The sequence below is a fragment of the Moschus berezovskii genome, chromosome 21 (assembly GCF_049115385.1).
Source record: "Moschus berezovskii isolate FMDL1 chromosome 21, NW_MosBer_1.0, whole genome shotgun sequence".
In the NCBI taxonomy this organism is placed as follows: domain Eukaryota; kingdom Metazoa; phylum Chordata; class Mammalia; order Artiodactyla; family Moschidae; genus Moschus; species Moschus berezovskii.
In genome coordinates, this window is record NC_142480.1 from 37,460,839 (window position 1) to 37,478,612 (window position 17,774).

At 41.9% G+C, this 17,774-nt stretch overlaps 2 protein-coding genes across 29 annotated transcripts in view; one reads left to right on the forward strand and one right to left on the reverse strand.

The window, feature by feature from the left end:
* Positions 1–6,936, reverse strand: part of HMG20A (high mobility group 20A) — a 76,793-nt gene extending 69,857 nt beyond the window's left edge. Inside the window, exon 1 of the mRNA XM_055418098.2 lies at positions 6,649–6,936. The gene's annotated coding sequence lies outside the window, so the exon portion shown is untranslated. The remainder of the gene's footprint in view (positions 1–6,648) is intronic.
* Positions 6,937–7,459: 523 nt separating this feature from the next.
* PEAK1 (pseudopodium enriched atypical kinase 1) overlaps positions 7,460–17,774 on the forward strand; it is a 337,872-nt gene continuing 327,557 nt past the window's right edge. For all 28 annotated transcript variants that reach the window (XM_055418081.2, XM_055418088.2, XM_055418090.2 and 25 more), the window contains exon 1: positions 7,460–7,629. The gene's annotated coding sequence lies outside the window, so the exon portion shown is untranslated. The remainder of the gene's footprint in view (positions 7,630–17,774) is intronic.

The window sequence follows — 17,774 nt, forward strand, 5'->3', positions numbered from 1 at the left end:
GCTACAACATGCGGTGCCAATTCAACAAATACATAAAATGTGAGAGTTGGATTGTGAAGAAAGCTGATCGCCGAAGAATTGATGCTTTTGAACTGTGGTGTTGGAGAAGACTCTTGAGAGTCCCTTGTACCGCAAGGAGATCCAACCAGTCCATTCTAAGGGAGATCGATCCTGGGTGTTTGTTGGAAGGACTGATGCTAAAGCTGAAACTGCAATACTTTGGCCACCTCATGCGATGAGTTGACTCACTGGAAAAGACTCTGATGCTGGGAAGGGTTGGGGGCGGGAGGAGAAGGGGACGACAGAGAATGAGATGGCTGGATGGCATCACCGACTCTGTGGACATGAGTTTGAGTGATCTCCGGGAGTTGGTGATGGACAGGGAGGCCTGGCGTGCTGTGATTCATGGGGTCGTGGAGAGTCGGATACAACTGAGCGGCTGAACTGAAGTGAACTGAACTGAAAGCCGACCATGGAAAATATCACTCACCCTTAGATGGACACCACTATAAGGACTCTGAGGCCTGAGAGTAGCAAGAGGGGGAGGCCCAAGGTCCCTCACTATCCCAGTTCAGCAGGAAGTAGCCAGAAAGACCTCAACAGCCCTATTCCCAAAGAACTGGGCCTCCCATCTCTTGAGGGGAGAATGTTAGGTAGTTAGAATAGGAAACAGGAGTCCAGAATGGTGGTGGCTAAAAGACAAGGAAGGGGGCCTAAGAAAATAGAACAAAGGAAGGTCCGAGGACCAGAGTGAGGACCTCAGGTAGAACAAACAACACTCCTGGCCAGCCCAATTTACACAGGGCAGGCCCAGGGGGAGAAAAACATATAAAAAGAGGAGCCAAAGGGCTGGGGGGTCTCTCTCTCTCTCCCCCGCCGCGTGCGTGCACTCCTTCTTCTCTCTCCCCCGCACACTGGGGTACTCTTCTCTTCACATCTTTGGGTCGACATGCCCTCATGCCTCGAGGATGGATTTTCCTGTTATTATCTAAATAAAATAGAGATGTAACACGGAGCTGTAACACTGATTTGTCTAAGAGTTATAACACAGTCTGTCTAAGACAAGAGAGCTGTGACATGTGGAGGGCTTTAATGTCCGTCACTCCAAATCTTTGTTGTGACGAGACAGAACTGAGGAGTATACACTCGCCTGACAACAATAACAACAACAGAAATACACAACAACAACATTAGTAGTACTGGATTTTAAATGCCACAAGAAAAGTACAAAATGCTCTGGAGGGTCAACAGACACAGCACATATGGGTGGGAAAATGGAAGTACTAGAGGATAGACATCAGAAAATAATTTTTGAAGCTGAAGGTGGTACTTGAGAAAGGGCCAAAGAAGGTGGCATTCTGATAGATAGATAAGGATTTTCCTAGAAAAAGACAAAGGTTTCACACAGAGAATGAATAGCATGAACCAAGACAGAAAAGGTTGGGTACAAGATACATTTTTCCCCCCCAGAGACCAATTTATTTGGGAATGTGTAGATGGGTAACAAGAGAAGACTCCTGAATGCTAGGCTTAATATTTAAATAGGTTTAGAAGACTGAATCAAAAAGTCTTTCTTTAACAATTCAAATTACTTTAGTGATTCTTTAACCTTTTCTAGAAACTCTTCTAATATGCTTTTTATCTAAAATAATCATGGAATTTAGTGATTTCTTCTGCAAGGAACAAAAAGTAAAATCTTGACAGCTAACTGGGTATGCTTAGATTACTTACATTGGGAAAGGCTGAATTTGAATAATCCTAGCACCGTATCCCCATACTTCTGGGAATATGTAAGGCTTACAACAGACATGCAGGCATATCCCAATAGCTAGAATAATGAAGCAAACTGCGGTGGGGGGTAGGGTGGGTAAAATAATAGCATGCATTAAGCTCCTAACGGGCTTCCCATGTCTGGTGGCTCAGACATAAAGACTCTGCTATGCAGGAGACCTGGGTTCAATCCCTGGTCAGGAAGATTCTCTGGAGAAGGGAATGGCTACCCACTCCAGTATTTTTGCCTGGAGAATTCCATGAACAGAGAAGCCTGGTGGGCTACAGTCCATGGGGTGACAAAGAGTTAGACACTACTGAGCAACAAACACTTTCACTGTTATTTTAAGCTCCTAACAACAGGCATTCTGCCAGGTGACTTACATAGAATAACCCCATTTAGGTTCATGGCAAGTGAGGCTCAGGGAGCTTAAATAAATTGTTCAAGGTTACCAAGCTAGTAAGAAGCTCAGCTAGTAAAGTGCAGACATCACTTTTGAACCCAGGCCTGTCTGATCCCCTATTTTCCCCACTGTTCACTTTTGTTTGTACCACACAAAGGAGGTTAGAACCGTAGGGTTGAGAGGCATGCATCAAGGAAAAGAGTTGAATATTTAACACGGGGACTTTAATGGTCTGGAGAAAAATTCAACTGAAATAGTAAAAACTGGATTTAGAATGCTTAGAGATCAAGACCAAAAGAGATCCAGTTTAGGGCTGTTTCTTGATTCAGTTTGAACAATGATCACACTACAGAGCTTATTTAGGAATATCAAGGGAGCAAAATTCCAGTTTTGATTTGGAGTATACCTGCCTCTTGAGAAACCTGTACACAGGTCAGGAAGCAACAGTTAGAAATGGACATGGAACAACAGATTGGTTCCAAATAGGAAAAGGAGTATGTCAAGGCTGTATATTGTCACCCTGCTTATTTAATTTCTATGCAGAATACATCATGAGAAACACTGGGCTGGAGGAAGCACAAGCAGGAATCAAGATTGCCAGGAGAAATATCAATAATCTCAGATATGCAGATGACACCACTCTTATGGCAGAAAGTGAAGAACTAAAGAGCCTCTTGATGAAAGTGAAAGAGGAGACTGAAAAAGTTGGCTCAAAGCTCAACATTCAGAAAACTAAGATCATGGCATCTGGTCCCATCACTTCATGGGAAATAGATGGGGAAACAGTGGCTGACTTTATTTTTTTGGGCTCCAAAATCACTGCAGATGGTGACTGCAGCAATGAAATTAAAAGACGCTTACTCCTTGGAAGGAAAGTTATGACCAACCTAGACAGCATATTAAAAAGCAGACATATTACTTTGCCAACAAAGGTCCATCTAGTCAAGGCTATGGTTTTTCCAGTAGTCATGTATGGATGTGAGAGTTGTACTATAAAGAAAGCTGATCGCTGAAGAATTGATGCTTTTGAACTGTGGTGTTGGAGAAGACTCTTGAGAGTCCCGTGGACTGCAAGATAAAGGAGATCAATCCTGGGTGTTCATTGGAAGGACTGATGTTGAAGCTGAAACTCCAATCCTTTGCCATCTAATGTGAAGAGCTGACTAATTGGAAAAGACCTTGATGCTGGGAAAGATTGAGGGCAAGAGGAGAAGGGGACGACAGAGGATAAGATGGTGGGATGGCACCACCGACTCAATGGACATGGATTTGGGTGGGCTCCGGGAGTTGGCGATGGACAGGGAGGCCTGGGGTGCTGCGGTTCATGGGGTCGCAAAGAGTCAGACATGACTGAGTGACTGAACTGAACTGATACTCCAAGAGAATATGGATATTTGTCTGTATTCACTGATGTATTTCAAGATCCTAAAACAGAGACTATTACATAGTAAGTACTCAATAAACTTTTCTTGAAATAATGAAAGATCATGTAAGGGGTATTCTCACTTGAATACTCTTGATGGCCCTGAGACGACAGCAGAACAGAAAGTTTAAGAACCATTCATGTTGTTAGCATATTCCCTTTCAACTCAATGGCAAAAATAAGCAACTATCAAAACAACAAAAATACAAAAAAGCAATAGTTGTAAAACAAGAGCATGATTTTACAAAGAAAGGTAGACAAAAGAATGAAAAGATCCTTTTGCATTAGAGATACCATCTAGCACTTCCTGAATAATCAAACTTCAGTGAGACAGAATCCAGAATTTTGACCTACTGTTTATTTCAAATTGCTATGAGCAGTATATCTAATGACTGCTTTTTCAAAAAGAAAATGGATATCTAATCTAAATATTATAAAAAAATGGACTATCTTTTTTCTTGATGGCAAGTAATGGAATCAAATTCATTTAGTTAAAGAAGCAATAGAGTACACTTAAAAAGTCTTTATTTTTCTAATTTTGATAATGTTTCTATTAGAACATGCAAAGAAAACTGCAACAAAGAGCTGTAAGAAGAAAAAAAAAGCCTTTGGATGACAGCAAGCTGCTCTACAAAAACACTTTTAAAGAGAATAAAAGCAGGTTCTAAGAACTTCCCTCTATTTTTCACAAGGTTTTCTAATATATCTTCTTTGATGGAACCAATGAATAACTGCCACTTATCACAAAACATCTTCTTTCAGATAGGTGCTTTATAAATTGCTTTCTTCTGAACAGACAATTCTTCAAGTTGCTCAAGTCTCTCAGCTGCAACAATTTTTCTTATTTCTATTATACTGCATTTCTTCCATGGAATGGTATATTTAAAACTCCTTTGCTTTCCAAAGCTAGTTTCCTAAGGGCCCTACTACTGTATTTCAATCAATATTTTAACTTACCTTTTCTCTATTTCATCTAATTCCACAAGCTTTACTCACTTCAATAGTTCTTAATGCTGTAGTTTAATAGTTTGTCACGAGGCTCACATAATATTTTCTTCTATAGTACGCTAACAGAAGATAATGAACACGTTTTCTAATCAAGTAATTAATACTTACTTGAGGCAGTCTACATGTTCCTAACCTTTTATTAATAGTAACACAGACATAAATGTGTTCTGTCTTTTCAGCTTTTGCAGAAACTCTGTAGTCCTTGAAAAGATAACTCACTGATTTTTGGGTCTTAGCTTTTTTGTCTTTATGTCTATAAAAGGTCAAAACATATCTTTTTCCTTATTGTGACATTTAAGTTTTACAGTTGTTTAAACATTTTAGTGTAAATCAGATTTTCTAATAAACTCTAAACAAACTAGCTTTTCAAAAGAACTAGAATTAAAACAATTGCAAATTCTGAGGGTAGATTAGGTGAGAATCCTAAAGGAAAAAAATACATAAGCCTTATTCTTTTAATATTCTTGAGACATTACAGTTCACTTGATATTCTAAAATTACTAAAGCTGTTGAGATTTTATAGTCACCAAGTAGATTGATCCTTTCAGTACCCTCACCACCTACTAAGTATTGTGGTACTTGAAAACAAACCAAGAAATCAAACTTTTAAGTGTTTATTACAAGTAGTTTCTTAAAAACATTGAGAATATAGGCAAATAGAACGTTCCAGTACATATTTTTTGTCCTTTATGAGCCAAATTTCCCCCCTACTTAAAATCTGAACTGAATTTCAGGATTCCTGCACCATGCCTTAAAACCACAAAGTGTAGACACCATTTTTAAATCGGTGCTGGGTGCGTGCACATGCATGTGCGTGGTCAATCGCTCAGGTGCGTTGGACTCTCTGCGACCCCATGGACTCTGGCCTGCCCAGACTTCTCTGTCATGGGATTTCCCAGGCAAGAATACTGGAGTGGTTTGCCATTTCCTACTCCAAGGAATCTTCCTGACTCATGGATGGGACCCACGTCTCTTACATGTTCTGTCCTCTGCTTGAGAACAACTTTCTCGCTTTAAAAATTCTTACATGTAACTTACATGTTACATCTGTGAAAGTCACACTGTAGTACATTTCCCCCCTTTGTAATTTAATTAAATCGATTCTTAAACCTGAGGAACTTGTTTCAGGCACAGGGCATAACCTGTACCCCAAACGCAACAGATCTAAGGATTTAAGACACCAATCACATCAGTTAAGGTAACACCTGTTAATTGGGTATATTTACACTCTCGTAAGGTGAAAATTGGAGAAGGAAATGGCAACCCACTCCAGTGTTCTTGCCTGGAGAATCTCAGGGACGGGGGAGCCTGGTGGGCTTCCGTCTATGGGGTCGCACAGAGTCGGACACGACTGAAGTGACTTGGCAGCTTGGCAAGGTGAAAATGCTTCATAGTTTACGTAAAATATCGAGTCCTGTAATAAACAACCTCTTTAAGAATAGCTATAGAGTTCCTGTGGCACGTCAAGGCAAAGAATACCGCTATACCACTCTAAGTCAAGGTTGGACTTGAGTCGGGGAGCAGGGTGGGCAATTCATGAGTCGCACCAGAAAGTATGTCATCTTGTACAGATGGGTAGAAAATTTTAACAAGAGGTTTCGAATTCTTTGAAAAACGCATTAAGAAAATTCTTTTGGGGAGAAAATTTTCACCTTACACAAGGACTCAAAACTCACATCAATTCTGACGAGGCTGGTGATCAGCACAACTTCGTGGAATAACCTAATTTTTTCATATAAGACACAATTCCAAAGCTTTAAGATACCGTCTATGCATATGGCACCAAGCATCACCTTTTGAAGCCCTCGCCGGCACAGGAAATGGGTTGGACACCCCAACCTATCACCCTACCCCCACAGGAAGTGAGTTATGTTCCCCCCTCCCCCAGGATGGCCTTCCTCCCTTCCCCCAACCGGAAGTGAGGCGCCCCCATTCAGTCGGCCTCAAACTGAGGCAAACCAGTAACAGTAAAAGAGGGGTGATCTTCAAGGGGTGAAGGGTACCTCCACTGTGGCCACCCCCAAGCTCGCCTTGCTTACTGACCTGCTGACGATAGGGGTAGACAGGGGCCCGAGGCCTAAAGAAAGTCCCTGGCACACAGGATAATTCCCTGAGCCCCTCTCAACCGCCTTCACTCTTCTCACTCCGTCGTCTCACAGCTTGACAAAAATTCCTCCGCAGTACTTTATATTGATGTCTTTTCTTTCCCCTTGCCTAACTGCTTAAATGCCTTCAATAGGTAACTTCTTTAATCGCTGCATTTAAAATTTTTCCAGTGAGGAGAAAAATGAAGTATTATTCCCCATACCTTCAGAAAAATGAAGGGATTATTTTGTTCAAAGGCGGCGAAGGACTACGTGATTACGTAAGATGAGACTTATTTTCGCGGAGGTTTCTGGGAGATGTAGTTTTAAAAATTAAGGCCTGCAGAAATATTGGGCTTAAATTGGTGATTACTATGTGCTGGAGTCCGTGAAGACACATATTCTGTATTCGACGGTAGGCGGACCTAGGAGGCTGAGGCACCAAATGAGCCAATACTTCGTTCCCCTTTTCCGCTTAAACGTAAGTGAACTGAAATTTCCCTTCACGCCAGCCGAAGGTACTGGTTGTCCCGCCCTCTTCCTTTGGCCACGCCCCCTTGGCCAATCAGACGTGCTCTAGGTCTCTTTCCCGGGAGGTAGGAACGCGAGAGGTGGGGCCTTACGGTGACTCCTCCCGCGGGGCTGAGGAGGGACTGGGAGAGGGCCCGTGTGCGCGGGCGCGCGTGTTCGCTCAAGGAGCGCGGCGGCGAGTACGCGCGCGGAGAGGCGGCGCGCGAGGCTAGGAGGAGGCGGGCGGGCTGGTTGGTGGGCCGGGCGGGCGGCGGGCGGCCGGGAGCGCGCGGTGGACTCGGCGGCGGCGAGTAGTTAGTTAGTTGTTGTTAGTCAGTGTCAGTTGCTCGGCGGCGGCACCGGCGGTCACCAGGAAGGGTACGGGACGGTCGGCGAAGGTGGTCACCGCGGCGGCGTGTGAGCCCCTCAGGTAACGGGGGCAGGGTTGTCCGAGTCCCCTTCGATCTCTTCTGTCCTCTCGCGCCGGCTTGTGGGACTAGGGTCGCCGACGGGTAAGGGGGATGACCTGGGGGAATCCGGGCGGGGCGGCGCAGGGTCTGGGTGGCGCCGCCGCGGGGGCTTAGGCGGCTTGTGCCTCTGGCCCGGCGCGGGCTCTCCGGCCACGGCCACCCCCGCGCCCCGCCGTCCCCGGGTCCCGCCGGCGCCTCGCGCCCCCTGCCGCCCCCGCTCCCGCCCCCTCCCTCGGTGGCTGCGGTGGCGGCGGCCCGGGTGGCTCGGCGCCCCCCAGAGGAGGGAAAGTTGGGACCTGGCGGCGGGGGACGCCCCCGGGCGCAGCTGGAAGGCTGCTGGGGAAAGTGAAGCCTGGAGGAGGTGGACGCGGTGAGGCTAGGGCAGGAAGGACGCCTCTCGTTCCTGCGAAGTCTGCACGGACATCCCCATCCACCTCCAAACCCGAGGATCCGGCGCAGCCTGGCCAACAGCGCCAGGGCGAAACCCGGTGGCTCTTTGCCTGCTCACTTCGCTCTGCGGTTTGTGAGCCCCCCTAACGTGCGGGTTTGCTTGGTTATTTGGGGGTTTTGAGTGATTCGTGAGGTCAGACTTGTATCTCCTTTGCCCTTTGATTCGTTCATTTTTGCAACTTTTCTTTCCCCCCACGATGAGGACTTGCCGTCTGAGCTGCTTTTCTACCCTCTCCCAGTCGCCTGCACCATCCGTCTGAGAGCTTGATTTCTTTTTTTTTTTTTCGTCCTTTGACTACATGAAAGACTGCTGAGAGCAACAGGAAAGAGGAGCCCTCCCACCATTAAATGTTACTTTTTTGCAGTCCGCTGTGTTTTTAAGATCCCCGTTTAGGAATCGGAGAGCTTTGGAATGGAGTTACTGGAAGGCTGGCGTTGAGGGGATAGAGAGGAGCTAAAGGAAAACTATGATTTCTATTGGCCTTGTTATGGAAAACTCAATACATTTTTCTTCTGTGTCCGTTAAATATGGTAAGGTTATATATGAAAGTCTGATTTTAGGTCATTGTATGGTGTATGTCATCAGCTCTTCACCTGAATTGGGATTGCCTTGAGGATTCTGTGTTGGGGCCTACCTCTTGACTTTTGTTCAGCCACAACGTCTTTTCTTTTTTTTCTTGATAAATGGAATGATGTGGTAATGTGTATAGTCGGAGAACCCATATTGCTCTCTGCAGTGTAGAAGTGAAAACCATGAATTACCCACAGGGGTAAAACTTTCTATGAGCAATCTTGAATACTTGCTTCATGATGGCTTCTCCTGTAATCTCAGAGCACTTCTAGATAGCTCAGTTCACTGACTACCTTAATTACTTTCTGAAGTGCCTGCTTCTCTTTGGTGACTCGTTTAGTAAACTATAATGGCATGTATGGTACATTTTCTTGGCTTTAGAGATGGGAGTTGTAGCCTCTGCCCAGAGATGAACAGTTAACAATGGAAGCAGAATTCATATGATTACTATGTGTTTTGGCTATGACCAACTCACAAACTATGTGAAAAAACAAACATCTTTCCATAACTGTCAGAGGGAAAGGGGGAAATATTTTATCATGTCTTTATATTTGGAGACTCTAACATGACTATATTAATGTGGGGAAAATGTCAAAGTATTTTCTTTAAGCCTTTTTGATGTGTGGTCTTCTTCTTCACCTCTGACCCTCCATTTAGGGTTTGACATTTATGTTTGGCTGTGCTCCAGGTTGGGAAGAAAAGTATTTTGGTGAAAGGAAAAGATAAGATTGCTTTGAACTATTATGATACTGTGACTATTCATTTTACCTAGTGATAGTACAGAGAAACCTCCTCCATAATTTTTGTACCCCATTAACATTCAGTCAAAATGTATTTTTAAGAGTCTACCATGAAGCCCATAAGAAATAATGCCACTTCATAACTGTTCCTGACAATCACGTTTAAAAATATGTTCCTGGAATGTGTTATATGTGTTCTCATATAAACATTTATCTTTGTACATTTATGATAATGTAAATATTTAAGTCTGAGAGCTTAAAAACTTTATTTGCTTATTTGCATACATGTTTTTCAACATCTAGCAGTGCCAACCATATTTGCCAAATAAGCATCAGCCATAAATTCATGCTTTGGCACATTTCATATAATAACTCTTCTAAATTGCTCCATGGTGAAGCGTCATGAGATTAGCATTTGCTTCATGAGAGAGATTTGTTGTTGTTTTTAACTGTAATGATGTTCTGTTTAAGTGGAACAGGTGCTGGGCTCTAGCTGTTTGTGTTGAAACCTGCCAAATCATACTCTTTTGTTGGATGGTTTAGTTGAGTAATTTAGGAACCAAACTGTGGCCCCTGGCAAGGCAAGTTGAGTTCAAGGCTTCATATCACTGCTGCAAATTCCTGTTTTCACTGTAAGAGGTGTGTATGATGAGCCTTATTTTCTTATTACTGTTCTCTTTACTGTAATTCCTGCTTCCTAGCATCATTCTGATCCTTTCATTACTGGAGCTCTTGGAAAAAAATCTAGGTTCCTTCTTTGCTGATTTGTTTTCCTTGGAGAAATTCTAGTAACTTTCAGGCCAGGAATAGATAGTTCACATTTGTTCAGCAAATATTTTGAGTGCCTTTTAAGTGGTAGGCATGGTGGAAATCCCTGAGTATATGTAGAATGCTATGCCTTTTTGCAAGGAGCATATAGTTTAGCAAAAGAAGATAGCTGATAACCAATAATTATAATGTGGAGTGATATATAACAGGTGTAAGTGAATTCCTGTGGGTGGAAGCATAGAGGAGGACGGGGACTTGGGAGTCTTGGGAGGGGAGTGTCCTAAAATGCATCTTAGTGAGTTACCTCAGCTAATCTTCAGAAATAGACGGGTTAACTAGGTTCAGAAAAAGAGAAAGGACATTCTAGACCAAAATATAATAATATAAGTCACAAATGTAATTCATATATGTATTTTAAAATTTTCTATTAACCCCGTTAAAAAGTAAAAGGTGAAATTAATCTTAATAATATATTTGATATATCTAAAATATTGCAATCTGTAATCAATATAAAAAGTATTATTGAGATATTTGCCATTCTCTTTTTCAAACTAAGTTTTCAGAATCTGGTATGTATTTTACACTTACACCGTATCTCAGTTGGGTCTAGCTTTGTTAAAGTATTCAATAGGCACATGTGGACAAAAGAGTTATAGGGGATGAAAAAGTGTTAAGAAGTCAAATCACTGAATGCCTTATGAACCAAGCTAAGGGGCTTTAACTTTATTCTGAAGGCTGTGAAGATTTAGTGGGGCGGGGGGAGTCAGGGAATTATGCTGTGAAGAATCATATTTGTGTTCTGGGCAGTGAGGTGAATGCTGGATTCAGTTCAGTTCAGTTCAGTCGCTCAGTCGTGTCCGACTCTTTGCGACCCCATGAATCACAGCATGCTTAGAGAAGGGCAAAACTAGAAGCAGAACCAGTTAGGAAGCCATTCCTGGTGAGAAATGATGAGAGAGATAGAAAGGAGTGGATGTGTAAGAGGTTTAGGAAGTATTATCAACAGCATAGGGTAAATAATCAGATTATAGAGTTGAGCAAGACTGACGGTTTAACATGATTCCTACGTTTCTGAATGGGGCAGACAACTAAGAGAAGCCAACCATCTGTGCCGGATAGACCAAAGTTGAAAAAGGAAACTATGAGTGATTTGTCACGGAAGCTGTGGGAGAAGAGTATTTCAAGGACTAGGAGTGGAGAACACTGTTATCTCGTCATGCAAAGGCCAAGTAAGATAAAAATGGGAAAAAAGCCCCTGAGACCTGATGATTAAGTCATTTGTTAACTTCAGTTGGATCAGGTAGCTACATTGTAATGCTTTCTGGGTGAGGGGGTTGAAGAACCAATGACAACTAGAAATATAACTAATTGTGAGAGATACAGTGTCTTCAACAGAGGACTGAACAAATAGTATAGGTGAAGGAGATACAGGGGATTTTAGAAAAGTTTACTGTCTCTCCCCCCTTTTTAAAATAACAGGGTTTGGGGCGTATTTATTTGAGCTTGTAATGAACCAATGGAGAAGAGAAATTGAAGCGGATGGGGTGGGGAGAGATGGGGGGCAGAGGTGATTGATGGTGTGAGGAATTGGGAAGCAATAGTAAGGGATGGGATCCAAAGCATAGGTAGAGAAGTTGGCCTTGATTTTCCTTTTTCATTGAGCATGAAGAAAAGAGATGAACTTGGAGGCAGTGTAAATAAGTTTTTAAATGATGGGGACAGGAGGGAGAATGTGTTGATGTGTCTTCTAATATTTTTGAGTACCTGCTTAGAATGAGGGGAAGCATGATAAAATAGGGGTTCTTAAAAAAAAGAGCATATCAATATATAATAGCTTTCACGGGAATGGGAGAGAAATAGACACATGACTAGGATAATGAAAAAGAATTGTTAGGCAGACAGAGGACCCATTTGAGGTTCTAGACCTCAGATTTGTAGGGATTCCAGTTTGCATGGTTTGATTTTTCTCCAGCACTGATCACTCTGGGTATAACTGAAGAAACTCACAAGAGCTCTAAAGGTAGGTACTGTTATTCTCCTTTGTTGTAAGATAACAACTGGGGTTCAAACCCTGGTGATTCAGTTAGAAAGCCCAGGCTTTATGCACAGCTTTGTGCAGTTGCCTGCTTGGTAGAGATACCCGAAGGGCAGTTGGCTGAGCAAACTAATGATGTTAAAAGGCTGTGGCTGGAGTGAACTGTGGAGTCCAAGTTGGATCATGAGCAGAAATCATAGAAGAGGTGATTCAACTGGGAGAAACTGAGAGCTCGAGGTCAGTGTGAAGCCAAAGAGCTAGTGAGGAAGGAGCAAAAAGATTAGCTTTTGTTTATGGCATACCTACTAATATGTGTTATATACTTTAGTGCCTTATTTCTAATTCTAACAAAAGTGTTATTAACCTTAACGTCCATCCCTTTGTCATTCCTCTTGAATGAAGAAACTGAGGATTTAGAAAGGTTAAATCATGTGTCTAGAGACACACTCTCAAGTGATAGAACCAAGATCCAAGCCTATTCTTTGTTCTCCAAACCATAGTCCTCTCTAGTGAGGAGTAAGAGAGAAAATGCTGTAATGATGCAATGTGGTAGAGCAACACTGGGATATTAAATTTAGCACTTCAGAGGTGCATCATTCATTTATCCAATGTTTGTTTAGCATTGAGTGTGCTGAACATTGTTCTAGGTGCAGAGGTTATAGTAGTGAGCCAAACGGACAAAAATCCATTCTCTGGTGGATTTTACTTTCTGGAGAGAGAGACAGACATTAAACAAAATAAGTAACTTGTTGTTATACAGTATTAGAAGGTGATGGATAAGTGCTGTAGAGAAAAATAGAGCAGGCAAGCAGGACAGGTATGCCAGTGGGTATGTGCACTTCTAAAAAGGATGTCTGGGAAGGACTTGGTGAGGAGTAAGCAAAGAATTTAAGGAGGTAAGGGGGCACATTAGGTGGAAGAAACAGTATTTTGCATTGGCCTTGAGGCAGAAGTGTACTTCATGTATTCTCAGAACACTAGGAGGCCAGTGTGCCTATACTGGAGTGAATAGAAGAAAGAGTAGACAGTGGTTTAGTTCAAGAAATAACTGGGTCCAGATTACATAGAGCCTGTAGAACATTGGAAGGGCTTGGGTGTTTACTTTTTGAGATACAAACCATTACAGGTTTTTAAGCAAAATGACATGGTCAGATTTATGCTTTAAAAACTCCACTCCAGCTACTGTGTTAAAAGCAGTCTAAAGAAGTGAAGAGTAAAAGCAAGAAGATCAGTTAGGAGGCTCTCTTTAAAAATCTGTTTGAGAGTGGTGTCTTACATTAGGACATTGATAAGAAATGATTGGATTTGGATATATTTTTGACTTTTTATTTTGAAATAATTTTAGATTTATAGAGGAGTTGCATAGATAATGCACGGAGTTCCTTAATGTCTCAGCATTATTGACATTTGGACTAAATAATTGACGAGTTGACTCACTGGAAAAGACTCTGATGCTGGGAGGGATTGGGGGTGGGAGGAGAAGGGGACGACAGAGAATGAGATGGCTGGATGGCATCACCGACTCGATGGACATGAGTTTGAGTGAACTCCGGGAGTTGGTGATGGACAGGGAGGCCTGGCTTGCTGTGATTCATGAGGTCGCAAAGAGTTGGACACGACTGAGCGACTGAACTGAACTGAACTGAAACCTTTGTTGTGGGGGTTGTCCTTTGATATATAGGATGTTAGACAGCATCCCTGGCCTCTGTCCATAGGTGGCAGTACCATCCCCCTGTTGTAACAATCGAAAATGTCTTTGGACATTGCCAAATACCCACTGTGGGGCAAAACTGCTCCTATTAAGAATCATTGCCATATACCCTTCACCCTTTTCCTCCTAATATTAACATCTTACATAACCACAGTACATTTTTCAAGCTAAGAAGTTAATATTGGTATAATGCTTCTGCCAAGCTGCAGACTTTGTGTTTCACCAGTTTTTCCACTAATATCCTTTTTCCGTTGCATTATCCAAACCAGGATACTACATTGCTTTTAGTTGTCGAGTCTCCTTTGTCGCTTCTAAATGCATGAGTTTCTTGGTCTTTCCTTACCTTTTATGACCGTGATACTTTTAAAGAGTACTGGTCAAGTGTTTTTATAGGATGTTCTTCAATTTAGATTTTCTGATATCTTCTCATAATTAGTTACAGAGTTTTGAGGAAGAACACCACAGAGTAAAGTTCCCTTGTTATTATACCTTCTTATCAACATGGCATCACTGGTCGATCATTTAGGTAAGGTAGTTTCTGCCAGATTTTTCCATTAGAAAGTCATTATTTTTCCCCTTCCATACACTGGTCATTAGAAGCAAGTCATTAAATTCAGTGCATACTCAAGGGGAGGGGAATTAAACTCTACTTCCTGGAGGGAGATGTATCAAAGAATTTATGGACATATGTTAAAACCACCACAGTAATTGGTAAATATTTTGAAGGAGATTCTTTGAGCGTTTGCCAGTATCCTGTTTCTGCTACTTTTAGCATTCACCAGTAATCTTGCCTGTAGTCATTATTGCTATGATGATCTAAATGTACTGTTTGTTTTCCCTCATTCTTACCGCGTTTACTAATTGGAATTCTTCTGTAAGGAGGGTTTGTTCCTTCTCTATCCTTCTGTCTATCTAATCATATCAGTTCTAATTCATGGATACTTTATTCTTAGGGTTATAATTCAGTTGGTATCATTATTTCTTTTGTTGCCCAAATTATTCCAGCTTTGCCCATTGGGAGCTCTTTTAGGTTGACTTCTGTGTCCTTTTGATGTGCTCCTCTCCTTTGTTTGTGTACATGTTACACTTCTTTATTCTCTGGCACTACTAGATGTTTCAGGCTTATCTTGTATTTTTCCTGCCTCAGCCCTGGACTCATTTCTTTTCACAAAACTCTGATTCCTTTCATTGGAGAATGGTATTTTGAGGTCAAGATCTGGATGTTAGGTGTGCTTGTTGTTAATGGGATATCACTTCTGCTAGATGCTCTCTGTGGACAGAGCTAGGAAATATATGTATGCTTACTAATCTGTGTATCCACACATATCATTCTTTATTTCTGTATGTAAAATATATCTCTGACTCTAACTAGGTATGTTTTGATCCAACAGGGTTTGCTGATGAATGTGGAATGTGAAAAGAGAGACATCAAGGATGACTCTAAAGTTGTTGGCTTAAGCAACAGGAAGGGTGGAGTTGTCATTTTCAGAGACGGGAAGACTATGAGCAGAGCAGGTTTCTGGGTAGAATTCAAGAGTTCCGTTCCAGACTGGCTACATTTTTGAGTTGTCTAATAGACATGCTAATTGAGATGTCAAGTCAGCAACTGAACAAATGAACCTGAAGTTCAGAGGAGGGTGATGATCTAGGTTGTATACATTTAGAAATTATCAGTATAGGTGAGATCACCTGAGGAGTTGAGTGTAGCCAGAAAAGAGATTCAAGGACTGACCACAGTGCATCCCAGTCAGAGAGATAAGGAGAAACAGTTCTGCAAAATGGTAAGGATTGGGGTGGGACTCTAGGATGGATTTCATATCTATTATTAATAAACACTTTTTCAGTACCTATTATTTGCAAGGCACTGAGCTTTTTCAGGAGTTAGCATTGAGCCATAAATTTATAATCTAGGATAAGACAAATTACAGACTGAAAAAGAAAGTAGCAGTGGAAGGCAAATACCAGATAATGGTTCAAATACATACTAAAAAAGGTTGTTAGAGGACATAGGCATCAGAAAAAATGAACTCAAGCATGTGCCAGCTACATATAAACACTGATATAAATATGTATCAGATAAGAAACTTGTCAAGGTTTCATGCACACACTAGCAGTTATCAAAAAAGAGAATCTCTTCTGTATGTTGATCTTGGTTTCTTAAGTTGCTTCTGCTCTTTGGTCACCTGCCATTATAAGGCCTAAGGTTAGTAGTCATTGCTATCAATTAAGCCAGTGAACTGGTTAGGAGTTTGTTACACTTGACTTTTTAACTTTTATCTCTCTACCACCTTTTCAGAATCAATGGGATTAGACTTCAGACTGTTTAAAAATTTGTTTCAGTGTACAATCAAGCAGAAGTGTCCTTCATCTTCTGTGAACTTGTGACACTTTTGACTGCTTCTTTCATGGATAGTCTTCAGTCCAGTTCAGTTCAGTTCAATTGCTCAGTTGTGTCTGACCCCGTGGACTGCAGCACGCCAAGCCTCCCTGTCCATCACAAACTCACAGAGGTTACTCAAACTCATGTCCATTGAGTTGGTGATGCCATCCAACCATCTTGTCCTCTGTCGTCCCCTTCTCCTCCCTCCTTTAATCTTTCCCTGCATCGGGTCTTTTCCAGTGAGTTGGTTCTTCACATCAGGTGGCCAAAGTATTGGAGTTTCAGCTTCAACATCAGTCCTTCCAATGAATATTCAGGACTGATTTCCTTTAGGATGGACTGGTTGGATCTCCATGCTGGCCAAGGGACTCTCAAGAGTCTTCTCCAACATTACAGTTCAAAAGCATCAATTCTTCGGTGCTCAGCTTTCTTTATAGTCCAACTCTCAACATCCATACATGACTACTGGAAAAACCATAGCTTTGATTAGATGGACCTTTGTTGGCAAAGTAATGTCTCTGCTTTTTAATCTGCTGTCTAGGTTGGTCATAACTTTTCTTCCAAGAAGCAAATATCTTTTAACTTCATGGCTGCAGTCACCATCTGCAGTGATTTTGGAGCCCAGGAAAATAAAATCTCTCACTGTTTCCATTATTTCCCCATCTCTTTGCCACGAAGTGATGGGACCAGATTCCATGATCTAAGTTTTCTGAATGTTGAGTTTTAAGCCAACTTTTTCACTCTCCTCTTTCACTTTCATCAAGAGGCTCTTTAGTTCTTCTTCACTTTCTTCCAAAGGGTGGTGTCATCTGCATATCTGAGGTTATTGATATTTCTCCTGGCAATCTTGATTCCAGCTTGTGCTTCATCCAGCCCAGCATTTCTCATGAGGTACTCTGTCTGTAAGTTAAATAAGAAGGGTGACAATATACAGCTTTGACATACTCCTTTCCCAATTTGGAACCACTTGGACGTGTCCACTGGACATGTCCAGTTGCTTCTTTACCTGCATACAGATTTCTCAGGAGGTAGGTCAGGTGGTCCGGTATTCCCATCTCTCGAAGAATTTTCCACAGTTTGTTGTGATTCACACAGTCAAAGGCTTTAGCATAGTCAATGAAGCAGAAGTCAATGTTTTATTACTGGAACTCTCTTGCTTTTTCAGTGATCCAACAGATGTTGGCAATTTGATTTCTGGTTCCTCTGTCTTTTCTAAATCCAGCTTGAACATTTGGAAGTTCACAGTTCATGTACTGTTGAAGCCTGGCTTGGAGAATTTTGAGCATTACTTTGCTAACATGTGAGATGAGTGCAATTTTGCAGTGGTTTGAATGTTCTTTGGCATTGCCTTTCTTTGGGATTGGAATGAAAACTGACCTTTTCCAGTCCTGTGGTCACTGCTGAGTTTTCCAAATTTGCTGGCATATTGAGTGGAGCACTTTCACAGCAT